This window comes from Nerophis ophidion, linkage group LG08 (assembly GCF_033978795.1).
Source record: "Nerophis ophidion isolate RoL-2023_Sa linkage group LG08, RoL_Noph_v1.0, whole genome shotgun sequence".
Classification (NCBI taxonomy): domain Eukaryota; kingdom Metazoa; phylum Chordata; class Actinopteri; order Syngnathiformes; family Syngnathidae; genus Nerophis; species Nerophis ophidion.
Genome location: NC_084618.1, coordinates 39,425,076 through 39,448,403, shown reverse-complemented (window position 1 = coordinate 39,448,403; position 23,328 = coordinate 39,425,076). Strand labels below are relative to the sequence as shown.

General features: G+C 40.2%; 1 long non-coding RNA gene across 2 annotated transcripts; it reads right to left on the bottom strand.

Moving 5' to 3' along the window:
- Positions 1 to 1,663: 1,663 nt before the first annotated feature.
- LOC133557049 (uncharacterized) lies at positions 1,664 to 4,597 on the bottom strand. 2 transcript variants are annotated; one of them, XR_009807666.1, is made up of 4 exons: positions 4,565 to 4,597; positions 4,298 to 4,374; positions 3,841 to 3,940; positions 1,664 to 2,731 (listed from the first exon to the last, which is right to left on the bottom strand). It is a non-coding gene; the product is annotated as an uncharacterized LOC133557049 (long non-coding RNA). The 2 variants fall into 2 exon arrangements; XR_009807665.1 differs by having other exon boundaries at positions 4,298 to 4,591.
- Between the last annotated feature and the right edge of the window lie 18,731 nt (positions 4,598 to 23,328).

Genomic DNA, 23,328 nt, shown 5'->3' with positions numbered 1-23,328 from the left:
ATTTCAAATTTTTAGGACATGTTACTAGACACCTTAATAAACACATTGGTGAAGAGATTTCTTGGTAACAATTTAGTTCACAGATTGGCCAAATATCCCATAAGATGACCTTACTATCAAGCCAACCTGAAGACAAAGTCTTCCCAACGTGTCCTGGGTCTTCCCCGTCTGATGTGCCCGAAACACCTCCGTAGGGAGGCGTTCGGGTGGCATCCTGACCAGATGCCCGAACCACCTCATCAGGCTCCTCTCGATGTGGAGGAGCAGCGGCTTTATTTTGAGCTCCTCCCGGATGGCAGGGCTTCTCACCCTATCTCTAAGGGAGAGCCTCGCCACCCGGCGGAGGAAACTCATTTCGGCTGCTTGTGCCCGTGATCTTGTCTTTTCGGTCATAACCCAAAGCTCATGACCATAGGGGAGGATGGGAACGTAGATCGAAAGGTAAATTAAGAGCTTTGCCTTCCGGCTCAGCTCCATCTTCACCACAACGGATCGATACAGCGTCCGCTTTACTGAAGAAGCAACACCGATCCGCCTGTAGATCTTACGATCCACTCTTCCCTCACTCATGATCAAAACTCCGAGGCACTTGAATTCCTCGATTTGGGGCAAGGTCTCCTCCCCAACCCGGAGATGGCACTCCACCCTTTTCCAAGCGAGAACCATGGACTCGGACTTGGAGGTGCTGACTCTCATCCCAGTCGCTTTACACTCGGCTGCGAACCGTTCCAGTGAGAGCTGAAGATCCTGGCCAGATGAAGCCACCCAGACCACATCATCCGCAAAAAGCAGAGACCTAATCCTGCAGCCACCAAACAGGATCCCCTCAACGCCTTGACTGCGCCTAGAAATTTCGTCCATAATGTTAGGAATAGAATAATTTAACTCCTTTCTGTTTAAATGATTAGCACTCATGCCCTCCCAGAGTATACATCATTTTTTTCACCCTGAGTTGAAATACTGTTGAGAAACTGATATGATAGGGAAATACTGGGTTAAAGTGGCACATAATATTATATCAGTCAAACTGTTAGACTAGTAAAATATGCATATTCATTCATAAACAATATCCATATTGTGTCATTGACCTTTTAAAGCATGATGTAAAAGTTATGTAGAGTAAAACTCACTCTTAAAAATCTTAACGCCATATGACTTTAACACAAATGTATGTAATCAGAGCCCAACATTATTTATCTTTCTCCCTTAACACAGTAATATCAGGCACCGTCCATATTAATAAGCCTTATCTGGTATCCCAAACCACATGAAAATGGGGCAAATAAGGGAGCGCCGTAATCACAATTTCAAATCAGTAAATGGATTCAAACAAGGATAAATGACTCCATGATAAGAGCGCAGCGTTACAACTCGATCAATAGCAGCTTTTTTGTTTGGCTGTAACAAATCTTGTGAAATATGATTATGTGATTAATAGCTTCAGACAAAAAGTCGTCATTGTTAGTTGAAGCTAATTATACAAATATTGACGGCGTCCTTATCTAGTTCCCTCTCCAGTGACATCATAATAATAATACAATAGACTCTTTCTGTGTATTTAAAGTATATTTGTAAAAAGTCAAAGTACCACTTTTACCACAAGGCCACCAGCTCAGTGGCCTCGTGGTTAGAGCAGGCCTGGGCAATTATTTTGACTCGAAGAGAAGGTGTGACGAGTTTAATCTCATGTAACAGAAAAATGAAGCAGTCTTGCAAAAAAAAAGGTTCCAAACATAGTGTGATCTTCGAGCACTGAGAAGTGCTCGAGTGAAAACATAAATAGACATATGCTGATTGGCAACAGGTGTGGACCGGCTGCCAATCAACAGCAGGTGAAGAGACAACAGTGCTCCGCAGAACAAACAGGAAATTTAACTAAATAAGAGCACTGTCGGGAAGTTTTTAAATACACCAACGGTGCAACTAGACACATCCTCAGTGATGTAACCTAGGATCACAGGGGGTTTCGGGTCTTTCAACAATCAGACCCCCTCCCCTAGGCGACCCAACCAAGGTTGATCAGGCCCCAGCCTGTGTCCAGGTAGCGCTACTGCCCTACATGCCACGCCTCTCCCCTCCTGATCCACAGCCACCTTGATGCCACTTCTGCTGCATCTGTGGCTAACTTCATGGCCCTTTGCTGGCTGGCCCCAGTGATGCCAAGCATTCTGTAGGCCCTGCAGAGAGATTTGCCCACAAACCCTCGACATCCCACTTCAACGGGCCGGAACATCGCTCGCCACCCATTGCTCCGACACTCGTCCACAAGCTGAGAGTACTTTGCGCTCTTCCTCTCATTGGCCTCCTCCATACGGTCCTCCCAAGGCACTGTGAGCTCCAGGAGGAGTACCTGCTTGGAGGCCACTGAGGTGAGCACAATATCTGGCCTTAGTGTTGTTTTGGCAACCACGTCAGGGAACTTCAACTGCTTTCACAGATCAACTGACAGCTCCCAGTCGCGTGCTGTTGCCAACAGACCAGAAGAGGTGTTCCGGGCAGCCGGTGTTGACTTCTCCCCAGCTCTGATGAAAGCGGTGCTCTTCACTGGGCGGAGGCTCTTGCTGTGACTGACTCCCCTGCAGATGATATCAGCTATGGCTTTCAGGACCTGGTCATGTCGCCAGCGGTACCGCCCTTCACACAGGGCTTTTGGACAACAGTTTAGAATGTGCTCCAAGGTTCCTCTCCTCCGGCAGAGGGGGCACCCTGGTGTCTCCACCTTTCCCCAGATCTAAAGTAAATACAAAAAAGGAAAAACAACTGAAATGAAGTGACCGATCGTCACACCAGGGCCAAATTTTGAGAAAAAAATGTGTCTGGGGGCCGGTATATCTGATTTTTAGAAACAGTCATACAAAACCTTATAATAATGTCTGATTGAATGCTGAAAATGTTATGACAGACCGCCTGGAAATTAAGTTTGTTTTACTGAATGAGACACCCAGAATGGACATGACATAGAAGAATGTGGGATTTACAATATTAACTATGAATGATAAAACACTGAATATTGACAACATATGAGCATCACACCCACTCTTGATTGACATGTTTGCAACAAACACAGCAAAAAAAACACTTACAATTGGATATATCTGACATATCACTAAGGTTTAGAACTTTTTTGTAACAATCTCCTTCCGCGTCTGTCCCTGACACTCTGGAAACACTCCGTGGAAACGCTCCCCGCCCACACTGCTTGGTGTCTCGTCTGAGCTGCTTTGACTTACATATAGTAACTATATAAGTATAACTGTACAGTAACTAGTAAATCATACAAAAGCGCAAAGTCCAACCATTGAAATACTTTGTATAGTTCAAGACTTACGGTCATTTGAAAACATCACTGCACATCATTAAGGCGGCTACGGTTTCCATCTTAAAGATTTTTAAAAATTATTTTGGAATGTCCGGCGGGCCAGATTGAAAAGCTCAACGGGCCGCATGTGGCCCCCGGGCTTACTTTGCCCAAGTCTAGGTTAGAGTGTCCTCCATGAGATCAGTAGGTTGTGAGTTTAAACTAGTGTTGTAACGATACCAATATTTTGGTACCGGTACCGTTACTAAAATTAGTTCAGTACTTTTCGGTACTTTTCTAAATAAAGGGGACCACAAAAAATTGCTTTATTGGCTTTATATTAACAAAAAAATTTAGGGTACATTAAACATATGTTTCCTATTGCAGTTAAGTGCGGTGTGGGACCGGTACGCTTCAGAGACAGTTCGTACCAAAAATTATTTATTAGTATCGCGGTACTAAACTAATACCGGTATAGCGTACAACCCTAGTTGAAACCCCGGCCGAGTCATACCAAAGACTATAAAAATGGGAACCATTACCTTCCTGCTTGGCCCTCAGCAACAAGGGTTGGAATTGGGGGTTAAATCACCAAAATGATTCCCGAAAGCGGCCATCACTGCTGCTCGCTGCTCCCCTCACCTGGAACAAGGGGATGGGTCAAATGCAGAGGGTAATTTCACCATACTTAGAGTGTGTGTTACTATCAGTGGTACAAACGTACTTTAACTTGTACATAACCTAATGGTATTTAAAGGTTGTCAGGCTTGGACTGTGGATGTTTGTGCTTCCTCGATGCAAGGTTGATGTGGGACGAGTCAGGCATGAATGTAAGTACATATTTATTAAATAAACAAACAAACTACAAAAAGGCAAACCAAGGACGCGCTCTGTGGCGGATAATAATCTATACTAAACTTCAAAAACAAAACAGCACAATGGCATGACTATATACAAATAAAACAAAACTAGGACTGTGGCATAAATACACAAACTTACACGGCATGGAACTGTGGACGAGGGCGTGAAGGTTGGAACAGCATGGGTAGGGTGCGTGCGAGTATGAAGATCCCAGACTGATGGACAGAAAGTAAAATCCTTAAATAGTAGCAGTGGTAATGAGAAACAGGTGTGAGAGGCTGATGATCGGGGCGTGACTAGGGTAAACTAATGACTAGCTATGGTAACAAAAACCAGGAATTGAAAAGACAGAACCAAATGTCAAAAAACTAAACATAACCTGACCAAAACCAAACATAAACTTACAGGCGTGACAAAGGTGTGCTAACAGTCAGCAATTCTCCAATTTAGTGACTCACTGTCAGATTTTCTATTTACCGTGTGGGAGCGGCCCATTCCACTACGAGACTCCGCCCAAAACCAATCCACTTTGTGTGTTCTCTTGGTACACTCGTACTGTAAAAAAAAACAAAAAAAAAACAGCAACAGCTTGTTATTAAACCTACAATTATGACGCTCTCAATGTCAGACGGTTTGGAAAAAAACCCTACCGGGAAAAAAAAAAATCACACACAAAACAGCAGGTACAGTGCATCTAGCAGCATGGTGGTGGCAGAATCATGCTAAGGGGATGTTTTTCAGTGGCAGGAACTGGGAGACGAGTCAGGAAAGAGAGCAAGTCAGGATAAAAGGAAAGATGTACAGAGACATCCTGTATGAAAATCAACGCTTTTCATCCAACCTGATGAAGCTTGAGAGGTGCTGCAAAGAGGGATGATCGAAACTGCCCAAAGATAGGTGTGACAAGTTTGTGGTATTCAAAAAGACTTGAGGCTGTAATTGCTGCCAAAGGTGCATCAACAAAGTATTGAGATAAGGCGGTGTATACTAATGTATGTGTAATTTTTTTAGTTTGTTATAGAGATGCGCGGTTTGCGGTCTCATCCGCGGATAAACCGCGGGTCGGGCGGTTGACATGACGAAAAAATAGATTTTAATTAGATTCGATCGGGTGGCGGTTGAACCATCCGGAAATATTTGATCTACATGGTTCTGGGATCGGCATCCTTTGCCATTCAAAGAGCTATTTAAGACCCGTGTCATAAAGCGAAGAATACAATAGGAGACGTTATTATTCTCTTGAATGACGGCCGGCAGTCACCCAGACCATAAGTATTAGGGCGTGCTATGAAGCCATTGGCTTTGTCGCCTACTACAACATGTACGATCTGCTTGTCAGTCCAGCATCATGTTGTGTGTGGCTTACGCAGACGCACGCACACGACTGCAAGGCATACTGGGTGACACAGAGTACACTAGTGGTTGTGATATAAACAATTTTAACACTCTTAGTAATATGCGCCACGCTGTGAAGCCACACCAATTAAGAACGACAAACACATTTCGGGAGAACATCCTCACAGTAACACAACATAAACGCAACACAACAAATACCCAGAATCCTTTGTATTCATGAGCCTTCCTGACTATTTTATACACCCCGCTAGCAGATGTTTTACAAACCATCTTCTAATCGCTTTCTGAAACTCGCTTCAGAATGAATGTCACATAACAAGAAAATAGTGAAAAAGAAGAAGCTTATCGACTATGGCAGGGGTCCCCAAACTACGGCCCGCGGGCCAGATCCGGCCCGCCAGCGTTCGAGATCTGGCCCGCGGGAAGTCCCAAGTAAAAAAATGTATTTCTTATTTTTTTTAAATCTGTCCTTTATAATCCATTTTCTACCACTTGTTGCTTGTTACTCTCGGAGTCTCCTAGCTGCTCGGGCAAATCACATTGTCTAAAAATGCATTTTCCAATCCATCCATCCATCCATCCATTTTCTACCGCTTATTCCCTTTCGGGGTCGCGGGGGGCGCTGGCGCCTATCTCAGCTACAATCCATGACGTGGTATATATATATATATATATATATATATATATATATATATATATATATATATATGTAGGTTTGGGAAAAAAATCACAAGACTACTTCAGATGAAGTAGTCTTGTGATTTTTTTCCCAAACCTACATATTGCGCTCTACCACGGTATCGAGCACTATTCTCTGGATAATCCAATCAAGACATATATATATATATATATATATATATATATATATATATATATATATATATATATATATATATATATATATATATATAAAACCAAATTTTCTTACCTTCTGGTACCTGCTGATGTGTATTTGAGATCTGCATAAGTCTTGAAAAATTGTGCACATCCACCACTGTAGTCCTTGCAGATGCCGTAGTCCAGGGGTCCCCAAACTTTTTGACCCGGGGGCCGCATTGGGTTAAAATAATTTGGCCGGGGGTCGGGCTGTGTATATATATATATATATATATATATATATATATATATATATATATATATATATATATATATATATATATGTATGTATATATATATATATATATATATATACCTCAAGGAAACATAAGTAGTGTTTGTTACATGCGGGGGGCATTGTGATAGCGGAGCTCGTCTTTTCAAGATGCAGAGGGATGTCAGGAAGTAGTTTGCAGGTGAGAAGAAATGATTTATTCTATTAGCAGACAAAATATGCTGCACGGTGCCCATGGCATGGAAAACAAAATGGTAGCCAAAAGATGCTAGTACCTAAATACAAGAGCGTAAACAAGACCACCAGGTTGAATGAAGCCGGGGTATAGACTAAATAGCTCTCTGATTAGTGTCCAGGCAACAGGTGAGCGTCCGGAACACTAACTGGAGGCAGGTGAGTGTAATCTGCCGTGATGGCAACCAAAACAAGCAAGGGTGCACAAAACAGGAACTAAAGGAGTCCACAATTAACATAACTAAACAAAACATGATCCGGACCACGGATCATGACAGTATTATAATGATATTAGTAAGACTATGCCCTGTTAATACAAAATGAGAGATAGTTTATGCAAATCAGCAACGAGATCGGTCTCTCTCCTGGCTTACACGAATTAGATAATGCGAGTGGCTGTTCAGTACAATAAAGCTGCTAAACAACACAACAATATTATAATATTAATAATGAAAAAAGCATGTACCCACAATTAGGGAGTCGGCTAACGCGAATAGGGCTTACAAATTCTTCTCATTACAGCACGGCTACGTCAGCAATGTTAAAATAGCACATAACCCACAGTTAATTTAGCTTGTGCAAAACTTTGGTATATCAACAATATTGTCATCCGGACCAAAGGGGAAGCGAACCATCCAGACTGTTATCGACGCAAAGTTCAAAAGCCAGCATCTGTGATGGTATGGGGGTGCATTAGTGCCCAAAGCATGGGTAATTTACACATCTGTGAAGGCACCATTAATGCTGAAAGGTACATACAGGTTTTGAAACAACATATGCTGCCATCTAAGCGCCGTCTTTTTCATGGACGCCCCTGCTTATTTCAGCAAGACAATGCCAAGCTACATTCAGCATGTGTTACAACAGCGTGGCTTTGTAAAAAAAGAGTGCGGGTACTTTCCTGGCCCACCTGCAGTCCAGACCTGTCTCCAATGGAAAATGCGTGGCGCATTATGAAGCGTAAAATACGACAGAGGAGACCCCGAACTGTTGAACGACTGAAGCGCTACATAAAACAAGAATAGAAAAGAATTCCACTTTCAAAGCTTCAACAATTAGTTTCCTCAGTTCCGAAACGTTTATTGAGTGTTGTTAAAAGAAAAGGTGATGTAATTCAGTGTTGAACATGCCCTTTTCCAACTACTTTGGCACGTGTTGCAGCTATGAAATTCTAAGTCAATGATTATTTGCAAAAAGTTTATGAGTTTGAACATCAAATATCTTGTTTTTGTAGTGCATTCAATTAAATATTGGTTGAAAAAGATTTGCAAATCATTGTATTCCGTTTATATTTACATCCAACACAATTTCCCAACACCATCCGGTTTCAGAGCAAATCACTCTACTGAGACAGCCCTCGCAAAAATGACTAATGATCTATTGCTAACGATGGATTCTGATGCGTCATCTATGTTGCTGCTCTTTGATCTTAGCGCTGCTTTCGATATCGTCGATCATAATATTTTATTAGAACGTATCAAAACACGAATTGGTATGTCAGACTTAGCCCTGTCTTGGTTTAACTCTTATCTTACTGATAGGATGCAGTGCGTCTCCCATAACAATGTGACCTCGGACTACGTTAAGGTAACGTGTGGAGTTCCCCAGGGTTTGGTCCTTGGCCCTGCACTCTTCAGCATCTACATGCTGCCGCTAGGTGACATCATACGCAAACACGTGTTAGCTTTCACTGTTATGCTGATGACACCCAACTCTACATGCCCCTAAAGCTGACCAACACGCCGGATTGTAGTCAGCTGGAGGCGTGTCTTGATGAAATTAAACAATGGATGTCCGCTAATTTTTTGCAACTCAACACCAAAAAAACGGAAATGCTGATTATCGGTCCTGCTAGACACCGACCTCTATTTAATAATACAACTTTAACATTTGACAACCAAATAATTAAACAAGGCGACTCGGTAAAGAATCTGGGTATTATCTTCGACCCAATTCTCTCCTTTGAGTCACACATTAAAAGCGTTACTAAAACAGCCTTTTTTCATCTCCGTAATATCGCAAAAATTCGCTCCATTTTGTCCACTAACGACGCTGAGATCATTATCCATGCGTTTGTTACGTCTCGTCTCGATTACTGTAACGTATTATTTTAGGGTCTCCCCGTGTCTAGCATTAAACGATTACAGTTGGTACAAAATGCGGCTGCTAGAGTTTTGACAAGAACAAGAAAGGTTGATCATATTACGCCTGTACTGGCTCACCTGCACTGGCTACCTGTGCACTTAAGATGTGACTTTAAGGTTTTACTACTTACGTATAAAATACTACATGGTCTAGCTCCAGCCTATCTTGCCGATTGTATTGTACCATATGTCCCGGCAAGAAATCCGCGTTCAAAAGACTCCGGCTTATTAGTGATTCCTAAAGCCCAAAAAAAGTCTGCTGGCTATAGAGCGTTTTCCGTACGGGCTCCAGTACTCTGGAATGCCCGCCCGGTAACAGTTCGAGATGCTACCTCAGTAGAAGCATTTAAGTCTCACCTTAAAACTCATTTGTATACTCTAGCCTTTAAATAGACCTCCTTTTTAGACCAGTTGATCTGCCGCTTCTTTTCTTTTTATCCTCTGTCCCCCCTTCCCTTGTGGAGGGGGTCAGGTCCGATGACTATGGCTGGGTCCCGACTCTGGCTGTCTAGAGTCGGGACCCAGGATGGACCGCTCGCCTGTGTATCGGTTGGGGACATCTCTACGATGCTGATCCGACTCCGCTTGGGATGGTTTCCTGTGGACGGGACTCTCGCTGCTGTCTTGGATCCGCTTTGAACTGAACTCTCGCGGCTGTGTTGGAGCCACTATGGATTGAACTTTCACAGTATCATGTTAGACCCGCTCGACATCCATTGCTTTCGGTCCCCTAGAAGGGGGGGTTGCCCACATATGAGGTCCTCTCCAAGGTTCTCATGGTCATCATTGTCACCGGCGTCCCACTGGGTGTGAGTTTTCCTTGCCCTTATGTGGGTTCTTCCGAGGATGTCGTAGTCGTGGTGGTTTGTACAGTCCTTTGAGACATTTGTGATTTAGGGCTATATAAATAAACATTGATTGATATGGAAACAGGGTTTGTATACAATTGAAGGAACACAACACAGGTAGCTCTTGCAAATAAGCCACGTGATGATCCTCTGTCAATATGGCTAAAATCAACAATATGGTTGGAATATACTAGTAATATATACTGTACCTATCAGCTCCAAAAACGCATACACCCAGAATTAGGGAACGCACCGCAGAGTTAGCTCATGCAACAGGTCTCTGTCCTGGCTGCTCAGTACATTACGGCTACATGGACAATAATATAATAATATCGTCCGTTAGGATCATTAACAGTACTCAATTTATTTTTAGACTTGTATGACCATTTAAGCTTAATGAGGGGTGAAAGTTTGACACTGGAACAGATTGAATCTATTAGCTATTGTGCTGTGTGGCGGTGACGCAATAGGCGTGTTTGCCTTCATGAAATCATGAAGCTTTGCAGAGTGCAGGCGGGGTTGAGTGTTGAGATCCTGGTAGGTGTTTTAGTGGGAGCTTTTTTTTTTTTTCAAACTTGATGTTGTTTGTGCCTCTGCGGGATTTTTCACACCGCGGGGAGCTTCGCATGGTTTCATGTAACAATTATGTCATGCCACTCATGGGATGGTTCCAATATCTTTGATAGTCTCCATTTTCATTGTGGCTTCATTTTTAAACCTTGCATAGTAATTAAGCCATTGATCTAGTCACGCTAACTACAAGACAACATGAAACAGATGTTAAAAGAACAAAATAATTTGGAGTTTTCCCCCCTTCTAGACAACCACAGCAAAGCTAATCATAAAATATTTTTATCATCCCCATTTCGTTGTTTTTGATGGTAAATAGATAAATAAATACAGTTCAAATGCCTGTCATTGTGTTGATTCAGTTTGAGGTTAACATGTTTCCATGACGTTAGAGATCTCTTTCTGTTGTAGACACGCAATGTACATGATTTTTTCAAATCATTTTTTAGAAATCTTGAATAGTAATTTCAAAGCCAATTCAGTGCAATACATAGCAGTGTGGGCGACATTTTTTAGCTATTTTGCTTAAAATACAAACCCTGTTTCCATATGAGTTGGGGAATTGAGTTAGATGTACATATAGATGAAATACAATGATTGGCAAATATTTTTCAACCCATGTTCAGTTGACAACATATTTGATGTTCAAACTGATGAACACTTTTTTTTTTTTTTGCAAATAATCATTAACTTTTGAATTTGATGCCAGCAACACGTGACAAAGAAGTTTGGAAAGGTGGCAATAAATACTGATGAAGTTGAGGAATGCTCATCAAACACTTATTTGGAACATCCCACAGGTGTGCAGGCAAATTGGGAACAGGCGGGTGCCATGATTGGGTATAAAAACAGCTTCCCAAAAAATGCTCAGTCTTTCACAAGAAAGGCTGGGGCGAGGTACACCCCTTTGTCCACACCCGCGTGAGCAAATAGTCAAACGGTTTAAGAACAACGTTTCTCAAAGTGCAAATGCAAGAAATTTAGGGATTTCAACATCACGGTCCATAATATCATCAAAAGGTTCAGAGAATCTGGAGAAATCACTCCACGCAAGCGGCATGGCCGGAAACCAACATTGAATGACCGTGACCTTCGATCCCTCAGACGGCACTGTATCAAAAACCGACATCAATCTCTAAAGGATATCACCACATGGGCTCAGGATCACTTCAGAAAACCACGGTCACTAAATACAGTTCTTCGCTACAACTGTAAGGGAAAGTTAAAGCTCTACTATGCAAAGCGAAAGCCATTTATCAACAACACCCAGAAACACCGCCAGCTTCGCTGGGCCTAAGCTCATCTAAGATGGAAAGATATAAAGTGGAAAAGGGTTCTGTGGTCTGACAAGTCCACATTTCAATTTTTTGGGGGAAACCGTGGACGTTGTGTCCTCCGGATCAAAGAGGAAAAGAACCATCCGGATTGTTCTAGGCACAAAGATGAAAAGCCAGCATCTGTGATGGTATGGGGGTGTATTAGTGGCCAAGGCCTGGGTAACTTACACATCTGTGAAGGCACCATTAATGCTGAAAGGTACATACAGGTTTTGGAGCAACATATGTTGCCATCCAAGCAACGTTATCATGGACGCCCCTGCTTATTTCAGCAAGAAAATGCCAAACTACGTGTTACAACAGTGTGGATTCATAGTAAAAGAGTGCGGGTACTAGATTGGCCTGCCTGCAGTCCAGACCTGTCTCCCATCAAAAATGTGTGGCGCATTATGAAGCGTAAAATACGACAGCGGAGACCCCGGACTGTTGAACGACTGAAGCTCTACATAAAATAAGAATGGGAAAGAATTCCACTTTCAAAGCTTCAAAAGTTAGTTTTCTCAGGTCCCTAACGTTTATTGATTTTTATTAAAAGAAAAGGTGATGTTACACAGTGGTGAACATGCCCTTCCCCAACTACTTTGGCACGTGTTGCAGCCATGAAATTCTGAGTTGATGATTACTTGCAAAAAAAAAATTAAGTTTATGAGTTTGAACATCAAATATGTTGTCTTTGGAGTGCATTTAATTGAATATGGGTTGAAAAGGATTTGCAAATCATTGTATTCCGTTTATATTTACATCTAACACAATTTCCCAACTCATATGGAAACGGGGTCTGTGACAAAAGACTGATAATTAAAAACAAAGTGTTCTAAATTATTTTGTAAAGTCAAAATAATGGCTCTTGATGGAGGCGGAAGACGATGGCAGCCGTTCAAGGAGCCCAAAGGCTGTTCGTCGCAATGGAAGGCATGGGTCGAGCTATGGGAACACAGACTGTGGCGATTTCGGAACTGAATCGTAAGTTGGATCAGATCACTGACAGGCTTACTGAGATACGAAAATTGATCACCTTGATAGCCAGCATGGAGGATTAGATCTGACAAGACATTAAAATGTCTGCTTGTTTGGAAAACAACAATCCTTATCTACGTTTCGACTCCCTCAAATGGCCTTGACGCTGCTCATAACAGAAGAAGGCTGCTCTGAAAACATCCCCCAAGGACACCTCAATGACGGCCGTTCTGACCTCCCTCCCTCCTTTAAAGGACACCTCAGAGTTGAACTTTGCTCGTAACACCTGCAGAGCAACTCCAGGCCTGTAGACACATTAACACTACAGCCTGTACAATGGGCATATGCACACACACTTCCCAACCCCACGCTTTACCAACGCTTGAATCCCTTTGGGGTGATGGACGGCTGAGCAGCTTGCATCGTAGCCCTTCCCCTCTGTTGCAAGTTTTGTGGATTCTATGTAACATAATTTTCCTGAAGGAATCAATAAAGTACTATCTATCCATCTATCTATCTATCTATTCATCTATCTATGTTAATGTGTGCTCATGGCTATGGTGTTTTTTTTCTTGGCCTCAGTCTGGACTCCCTACCCAGGACCGAGCCTTTTTTTTACTCATCCACCCTCCCGACCCCAGCTTTTAGCTTTTCCCCACCTTTCTAAGGGGCGCCGGAAGTTGACTGACCCGTCAGCGTTCTTGTTCTGTCTCCCTGTATATATACTCTATGTCTGCTCTTGAATGGGATTGTCCTGAAAGCTGGAATTTCCCCTCAGGGACTAATTAAGTAAACGAATGATAATTCCTTAAAAAAATAAAAATAAGTCAGGTTTTGCCACGAATATAAGATGACCGACCCATCTTTTTCAAGACTTGTTTCTGGGAAAACTATGTAGTTTATTTATGGAAGCTGGAGTCTATCCCAGCTAGCTTAGCACAAGAAGTGTTGCCAGCCAATCACAAACCACATATAAACAAACAACATTTCACACCTGTGGCCAATTTAGTCTGAAAATGAACATAAGACGCATATTATTGGAAACCGCGATCTCCTAACTTTGAGGCCAACATGCCTACCACTCGTTCACCGTGCTAAACATTGTGTGTAGCAAACTCGATTACACAGTAACGAGTGCCCAAAGTAAGAATCCCACGTGTTGGTTAGTACTAAACTACACTCCAAATGAATGCATCATGAGGCCAAAAAAGTTGCGACTGATAGCACTTTGTTAAAGTAGCTGAGAAACACTGATGAAAAAAATAAATAAACTTGAAGAAAACAGCTCTCTTCTTCCTCAATATCTTCACCCTCTTCAATCAATCTATAAAAATTATATTTATATAGCACTTTTCATACCCAGGCACCTTGCAACACAAAGTGCTTTACACCTATTTGAAAAGGGGAAAAAAACGTGCACACACGCTATTGACAATAACTAGACATGACATGTCCACAATGGAGAATACCTAAAATGTGCATAATTTAAAAAATGATATAAAAATATATACAGTTTGCCCTCACAATATCACGCTTTAAATATTGCAGCTTTGACAAATGGCGAATAAAAAAAAAATATATATATATATTATATATATATATATATAAATATATATATATTATATATATATATATATATATATATATATATATATATATATATATATATATATATATATATATATATATATATATATATATATATATATATATATATATATACACAGTCGTGGTCAAAAGTTTACATACACTTGTGAAGCACATGATGTCATGGCTGTCTTGAGTTTCCAATAATTTCTACAACTCTTATTTTTTTGTAATAGAGTGATTGGAGCACATACTTGTTGATCACAAGAAACATTCATGAAGTTTGTTTCTTTTTTGAATTTATTATGGGTCTACTGAAAATGTGACTATATCTGCTGGGTCAAATGTGTTGTACTCATTCACCTGAGTTTCACCCAGTAAACAATATTGAGGGGGCACCGATGAAGCACTGCCTTTAGCGTCCTCTACAACCTGTACAAACGGCATGCCAGTCCAGCCACATGTAGCATTAGGCTTCTATAGACATAGTAAGCGACTGGAAGACATAGTTGATCAACAGCCACACAGGTCACACTGAGGGTGGCCGTATAAACAACTTTAACACTCTTACAAATATGCGCCACACTGTGAACCCACACCAAACAAGAATGACAAACACATTTTGGGGGAACATCCGCACCGTAACACATCATAAACACAACAGAACAAATACTCAGAATCCCATGGAGCCCTTACTCTTCCGGGCTACAATATACACCCCTCTCTTGCCCCCCCACCCCGCCCCTTATTGTAGCCCAGAAGAGTTAGGGCTGCATTTGATTCTGGGTATTTGTTCTGTTGTGTTTATGTTGTAATACGGTGCGGATGTTCACCCAAAATGTGTTTTTCGATCTTGTTTGGTGTGGGTTCACAGTGTGGTGCATATTTGTAACAGTGATAAAGTTGTTTATACGGCCACCCTCAGTGTGACCTGTATGGTTGTTGATCAAGTATGTCTTGCAGTCACTTCCATGGATTTGCAGAAGCCTTATACAATATGTGACTGGGTCAGTACACGGATGAGACGGCAGGTTGTAGAGGACACTAAAGGCAGTGCCATCACGGCACGCCCTTAATAGTATTGTCCTGGCGAAAACCCGGAGAATGATTGCCCCGGGAGATTGTCGGTCCTGGAAAGATCGCGAGAGATGGCAAGTACGTTGCTAGGGCGGGAAAGCCATTCAAAGAAGGTGAATTCATTAAGAAATGCATTTTAGATTTAAAAAAAATATATTTTCCTGCGGTCCAGCCTCACCCAGTTTCTGCATCCAGTGGTCCCCAGGTAAATTGAGTTTGAGACCCCTGGTCTAAAGTTTGCTGGTGATCACATGGACAAAGATAAGACGTTCTGGAGGGAAGTTCTGTGGTCAGATGAAACAACAAATGAGCTGTTTGGCCACAATACCCAGCAATATGTTTGGAAGAGAAAAGGTGAGGACTTTGCTCCTAGGAACACCATGCCTACTGTCAAGCACGGTGGTGGTAGTATTATGCTCAGGGCCTGTTTTGCTGCCAATGGAACTGGTGCTTTACAGAGAGTAAATGAGACAATGAAAAAGGAGGATTACCTACAAATTCTTCAGGGCAACCTAAAATCATCAGCCCAGAGGTTGGGCTTTGGGCAAAGTTGGGTGTTCAGACAGGACAATGACCCCAAACACATGTCAAAAGTGGTCAAGAAATGGTTAAATCAGGATAGAATTAAGGTTTTAGACTGGCCTTCTCAAAGTCCTGGCTTAAACGTGTGGACAATGCTGAAGAAACAAGTCCATGTCAGAAAAGAAACAAATTTCGCTAAACTGCACCAATTTTGTCAAGAGGAGTGGTCAATAATTCAACCAGAAGCTTGCCAGAAGCTTGTGGATGGCTACCAAAAGTGCCTTATTGCAGTGAAACTTGCCAAGGGACATGTAACCTAATATTAACATTGCTGTATGTATACTTTTTACCAAGCAGATTTGGTCACATTTTCAGTAGACCCATAATAAATTCATAAAAGAACCAAACTTCATGAATGTTTTTTGTGACCAACAAATAACATCATTAACGTGTATTGTTTTCTGCATGTACGACTGTAATTATCCTTTCTAATAATTATACTAATATATATATATATATATATATATATATATATATACATTTTATTTATTTTCTTGGATGTGGAAAATGTACAGTCAGTGTCCAATATAGATGTCACAAAAGTGTTTTTTTTATTTGTAAATCTTTCAATATACAATATGTGCACACACATTTGTGCAATATGTATATAATGTACATATGTGCATAGGTCATACTAGTGTCGTTACTACAGTATTATTTACTTTTGTATTATATTTTTCATTACGTTTTTATTTGTCTACGTTATATGAATCTGCATTGCAGCCACCAAGTCCACCATTGTGGGATGAATAAAGTCTAGCCTGTTATATAAAATTGTGTTCATATTTTGGGTGTCTGGAATGGATTCATTGAATGTACTTGATTTCTTATGGGGGAAAAAATATATATTTTGGAGACTTTTGGAACCTATTACTGACTAACAAAAAGTGAGGTATAGCGATATCCCTGCAAATTATCTGCCACACGCCAAGATAAAAAATGTTTTATTTTTTGGACATTTCCCTAGTTTTCAAAGCTATTTAACTATATTTAGTCTTTGACTAATCTTAATTTTAGCATCAATAATCTTAAATTTTATGTTCTGGTTTAAAAATGTTAAAATGAGAAAAGCTTGTGTAAAGATTTTGCAATATCTTGTGTCAGGCTTGGACTTGGTCCTGGGTTGTTTTCCCGAGGTGCGAAGCGAATGGAGTGGAAACGGCGTGAAGGTAGGTACATATTTAATTTATTTACTCGTAAACTAAAAACAGGAACAAACCAAAAGCGCTCACAATGGAGGTACAAAACTTGGGCTATAAAAAAAAAGACTTGCACAAAGGCTATAAACTATAAACATGAAACAAAACACTTGTGCTATGGCTTGAATGACAAAAACGTACGTGGACAAAATGAACAGCATAGCAAGGCATGAAGCAGATAATCGAGGTCGTGAAGAAGGTGATGTTGCCAGACTGACAACCTGGTAACTGTGGCTTAAATAGTGAACATGATAAGTGAAAACAGATGTGAGACAAGACAGGTGAACTGATTGGTCGTCATGGTAACAAAACAGGGAGTGGAAAAAAAAAAAAAAGGAACTTAGAGTTCAAAGGTCAAAAGCACCTGGTATTCCTAGGCAGTCTCCCATCCAAGTCAGACTCTGCTTAGCTTTGAGAACAGATGAGATTGGGGATGCTCAGGGTAGTATGGCCATACAAGGCTCATGATTAGACATGACAGATGAAAACTAAATCAGTTGGCATGGTAAGACAGACAAGGAAATGCAAAACAGAACTAAATGTCCAAAAAAACTAAACATAGCATGACCAAAAACAAAACATGAACCATAGGCGTGACAGCTTGAGGATTATTAATTTAGGAATTGAAAGTTGAATAATGCTTGCTTTCAGAATAAGATACTTATTTCTATCTTAAAAGTCCTTCTATTTTTCAGATATTCATCTAGTTAATTTCAGTAGTTTTTAGTATTTTTCCCTAAAATCTAGTCGTTGTATTTTATATTTTGACAGTTCTTTTTTGCAGGGTATAAATTAACTTAAAAAAAATAGTGGCTCAATGACCAGTAATAAATACATGAAAGTGCCTCTGTTGTAATATTTCAAAAAAGCTATTAATATTATTATTGGTGCATATTGACTTCCTGATCCAGTGTCTGGAACAATATGTCCTCTCCAAAAATAATCAAAACCACATTTTAGATTACAAGCGGAAACAAGTTGGGTGGGCTAACGTCACCTCTTTATAAAACCCACTAACAAAATAGACCATATTACCAAATGTGATTGTAAAAAAGACACTTTTTTTATTTTTTATTGCAACATTTTGGAATAATCTGCATTTTATGAGACATCAATGAGATTACAATCATTGTCTGAATCTGTTTTACTGCTTGTTGTCGCCCCCCGAGAAACGCGTGGATGTAATACAGTACGGCGTTCCATTTCCCACTCATCCATCAGCAGCAGACACATCAAATTAAACACGTCCCAGAGAGCATCTGAATATTTTTCAAACCACAGTCCAAAGAAAAATATATCTTTTAGTCCTTATTTTACTGCTACCTCTGTGCTTGTCTGGCTTTCTTGCCCAGAACACTTCCAATAAAAAGGAATTTATACGGAGAAGCAGCTTAAAGGTTTTAGGGGCTATCTCATAAAGTGAGGGGAGAGTTACTGTTTTGTGGGAGCACAGCCAACTTCTTTGCTCTGTTTATAATCTTTCACACCTTTTTCAGGCTAAACCAAGTAACCAAAATATTAGAAACATATCTTCTCTCGTAATGCAATAATTAACACATCATTACAAGTATTATAATCATTGTATTGGAGGTTAAGTAACAAAGATGCCATAATCACTGTTCATTTTCAGAAGGGATGTCCCAATCCAATAATGATATCAGTTCAATTTCAGGAAAAAAAAAAAAAAATGAAAAAAATTGGATTACCGTATTTTTTGGAGTACAAGATTCAAGATTTAAGATTCAATATTCAAGATTGTTTATTGTCATATGCACAGTTAAACAGACAGTTTGCCGTACAATGAAAATCTTACTTTGCTAGTCCACCCTTCAACAAATCACACGGTACTTAGCTAAAAATAAACATAAAATAAAAAAAAATAAAAATGTATATACAAGGTACAGTAAGTAACATAACATTATTGCACATTCTGATTGACAGTCAACAGTATAAATATGGAGGTGACCTTGGGTCACAGCAGCAGTTAAAGTGTCTTTAGTGATCAAAGGTGAAAAGTGTCTACAGTGATGGTTCACAGTTCGGGGGTGGTCAAGGTAGCTGTCTTTTGCTCAAAAAGACAAAAGTTAAAAAAAAAATAAAAAAAAAAGTCGCTCCGGAGTATAAGTCACAACTGCCGAAAATGCATAATGAAGAAGTATAAAACATATATAAATCGCACTGGAGTATAAGTCGCATTTTTGGGGGGGAATTTATTTGATAAAACCCAACACCAAGAATAGACATTTGGCCACATTATTGTCCATGTGGCCTTTTTTCTCACATGGACAATAATTGTTTATATTATACAAAAGTACACGGTGGGAGAGGGGTTAGTGCGTCTGCCTCACAATACGAAGGTCCTGCAGTCCTGGGTTCAAATCCAGGCTCGGGATCTTTCTGTGTGGAGTTTGCATGTTCTCCCCGTGAATGCGTGGGTTCCCTCCGGGTACTCCGGCTTCCTCCCACCTCCAAAGACATGCACCTGGGGATAGGTTGATTGGCAACACTAAATTGGCCCTAGTGTGTGAATGTGAGTGTGAGTGTTGTCTGTCTATCTGTGTTGGCCCTGTGATGAGGTGGCGACTTGTCCAGGGTGTACCCCGCCTTCCGCCCGATTGTAGCTGAGATAGGCACCAGCGCCCCCCGCGACCCCGAAAGGGAATAAGCGGTAGAAAATGGATGGATGGATGGAAGTACAATTGAACACTAACATTAATTCCAATAACAAACTGTCAATTATTCATATTAACTGCAGAAGCTTGTATGCCAATTTTAACAATATGGAATCATTTTTGGAACAATATAAAGAACCTTTAAAAATGATTGTTGTATCAGAGACATGCATGGATACAAAAAAAGGAATGGACTTTGAACGAGAAGGATATGAACTCAATTATATAAATACAAACCCCGTTTCCATATGAGTTGGGAAATTGTGTTAGATGTAAATATAAACGGAATACAATGATTTGCAAATCCTTTTCAACCCATATTCAGTTGAATGCACTACAAAGACAACACATTTGATGTTCAAACTCATAAACTTTATTTATTTTCGGCAAATAATAATTAACTTGGAATTTCATGGCTGCAACAGCTGCCAAAGTAGTTGGGAAAGGGCATGTTCACCACTGTGTTGGATCACCTTTTCTTTTAACAACACTCGATATACGTTTGGGAACTGAGGAAACTAATTTTTCAAGCTTTGAAAGTGGAATTTTTTCCCATTCTTGTTTTATGTCGAGCTCCCGTCGTTCAACAGTCGTATTTTAGGCTTCATAATGTGCCACACATTTTCGATGGGAGACAGGTCTGGACTGCAGGCGGGCCAGGAAAGTACCCGCACTCTTTTACTACGAAGCCACGCTGTTGCAATAGATAGCTTGGCATTGTCTTGCTGAAGTAAGCAGAGGCATCTATGATAACGTTGCTTTGATGACAACATATGTTGCTCCAAAACCTGAATGGTCCATTCAGCATTAATGGTGCCTTCACAGATGTGTAAGTTACCCATTCCTTGGGCACTAATGCACCCCCATACCATCACAGATGCTGGCTTTTGAACTTCGCGCCTATAACAATCCGGATGTTTATTTTCCTCTTTGTTCCGGAGGACACCCCGTCCACAGTTTCCAAAAATGTGGACTTGTCAGACCACAGAACACTTTTCCACTTTGCATCAGTCTATCTTAGATGAGCTCGGGCCCAGCGAAGCCAGCAGCGTTCCTTAGTGTTGTTGATAAATGTGTTTTGCTTTGCATAGTAGAGTTTTAACTTGCACTTACATATGTAGCAACCAACTGTGGTTACTGACAGTGGTTTTATGAAGTGTTCCTGAGCCTATGTGGTGATATCTTTTACACACTGATGTCTGTTTTTGATGCAGTATCACCTGAGGGATCAACGGTCCGTAAAATCTGTTATATTCTTGAGCAAGGATTTGACCCCAGGATGCGGAGACGGGAGGCAAGGTTGAATCACAAAAATAAGTTATCTTTAATAAGTTCAAAAAGGGATTAACTAAAGGCGATGGGGCAGACGTGCACAGCATGGAAGTGCAAAAACAGAAGGAGGACCCTCGGTGGTGGGCAAAAGGAACTAGGGAGCAAAAAAAAAGAGGTAAGGAATGATGATAAAAAAGAGAGACAACGTACCGAGTTTGAGGATGCGAGTCAGGCATGAGCACATGGAAAGTTCAGGTGTCAATAACATTTCAAAGACTATGCACACAGGAAAGAATATTTTCCTACAAGGAGGATCTGAGGAAACAAACTTGGGACAATGTATACAATGAAGATGATGTAGATCAGGGGTCACCAACGTTTTTGAAACCAAGATCTACTTCGTGGGTACTGATTAATGTGAAGGGCTACCAGTTTGATACACACTTAAAAAAATTGCCAGAAATAGCCAATTTGCTCAATTTACCTTTAACTCTATGTTATTATTAATAAATAATGATATTTATCTTTGTGGAAACACTGATCATCTTAATGATTCCTCACAATAAATATATATATAAAAAAGATAAATGTACAAAAAAAAAGAGGGTATATCTGTCCGTTATTTCGTCGTACATTTTTTTTCCTTCTACGGAAGGTTTTTTGTAGAGAATAAATGATGGAAAAAACCCTTAATTGAACAGTTTAAAGGAGGAGAAAACCCGAAAAAAAATGAAAATTTAATTTTGAAACATAGTTTGTCCTCAATTTCGACTCTTTAAAATTCAAAATTCAACCGAAAAAAAGGAAGAGAAAAACTAGCTAATTTTAATCTTTTTGAAAAAATTTAAAAATAATGTATGAAACATCATTAGTATTTTTTCCTGATTAAGATTAATTTTAGAATTTTGATGACGTGTTTTAAATAGGTTAAAATCCAATTTGCATTTTGTTACAATATATAACAAATTGGACCAAGCTATATTTCTAACAAAGACTAATCATTATTTCCTCTAGATTTTCTGGAACAAAATTTTTTAAAAGAAATTCAAAACACTTTGAAATAAGATTTAAATTTGATTCTACAGATTTTCTAGATTGGCCAGAATATTTATTTTTTAAAATTTTAATCATAATAGGTTTGAAGAAATATTTCACAAATATTCTTTGTCGAAAAATCACAAGCTAAAATGAAGAATTTAATTAAAATTGATTTATAATTCTTTTGCAATTTTTTTTATTGCAAAAGAATAAAAAAAATACATTTACTTGAACAGGCTTCGCGGTGGCAGAGGGGTTAGTGCGTCTGCCTCACAATACGGAGGTCCTGCAGTCCTGGGTTCAAATCCAGGCTCGGGATCTTTCTGTGTGGAGTTTGCATGTTCTCCCCGTGAATGCGTGGGTTCCCTCCGGGTACTCCGGCTTCCTCCCACCTCCAAAGACATGCACCTGGGGATAGGTTGATTGGCAACACTAAATTGGCCATAGTGTGTGAATGTGAGTGTGAATGTTGTCTGTCTATCTGTGTTGGCCCTGCGATTAGGTGGCGACTTGTCCAGGGTGTACATCGCCTTCCGCCCGATTGTAGCTGAGATAGGCACCAGCGCCCCCCGCGACCCCGAAAGGGAATAAGCGGTAGAAAAATGGATGGATGGACATTTACTTGAACATTGATTTAAATTGTCAGAAAAGGAAGAAGAAGGAATTTAAAAGGGAAAAATGTATATGTGTTTAAAAATCCTAAAATCATTTTTAAGGTTGTATTTTTTCTCTAAAATTGTCTTTCTGAAAGTTATAAGAAGCAAAGTCAAAAAATAAATGATTTCATTTAAACAAGTGAAGACCAAGTCTTTAAAATATTTTCTTGGATTTTCAAATTCTATTTGAGTTTAGTCTCTCCTAGAATTAAAAATGTCGAGCAAAGCGAGACCAGCTTGCTAGTAAATAAATACAATTTAAAAAATAGAGGCAGCTCACTGGTAAGTGCTGCTATTAAAACTATTTTTAGAACAGGCCAGCGGGCTACTCATCCAGTCCTTACGGGCTACCTGGTGCCCGCGGGCACTGCGTTAGTGACCCCTGATGTAGATGATGCATATGGGAATTTTTTCAACACCTTTCTAACACTCTATGATAAACATTGTCCTCGGAAAGAACTTAGGTAGAAGCAAAAAAAAAAACAACCAACCATGGATGACAAAAGGACTGAGAAATGCTTGTTACACG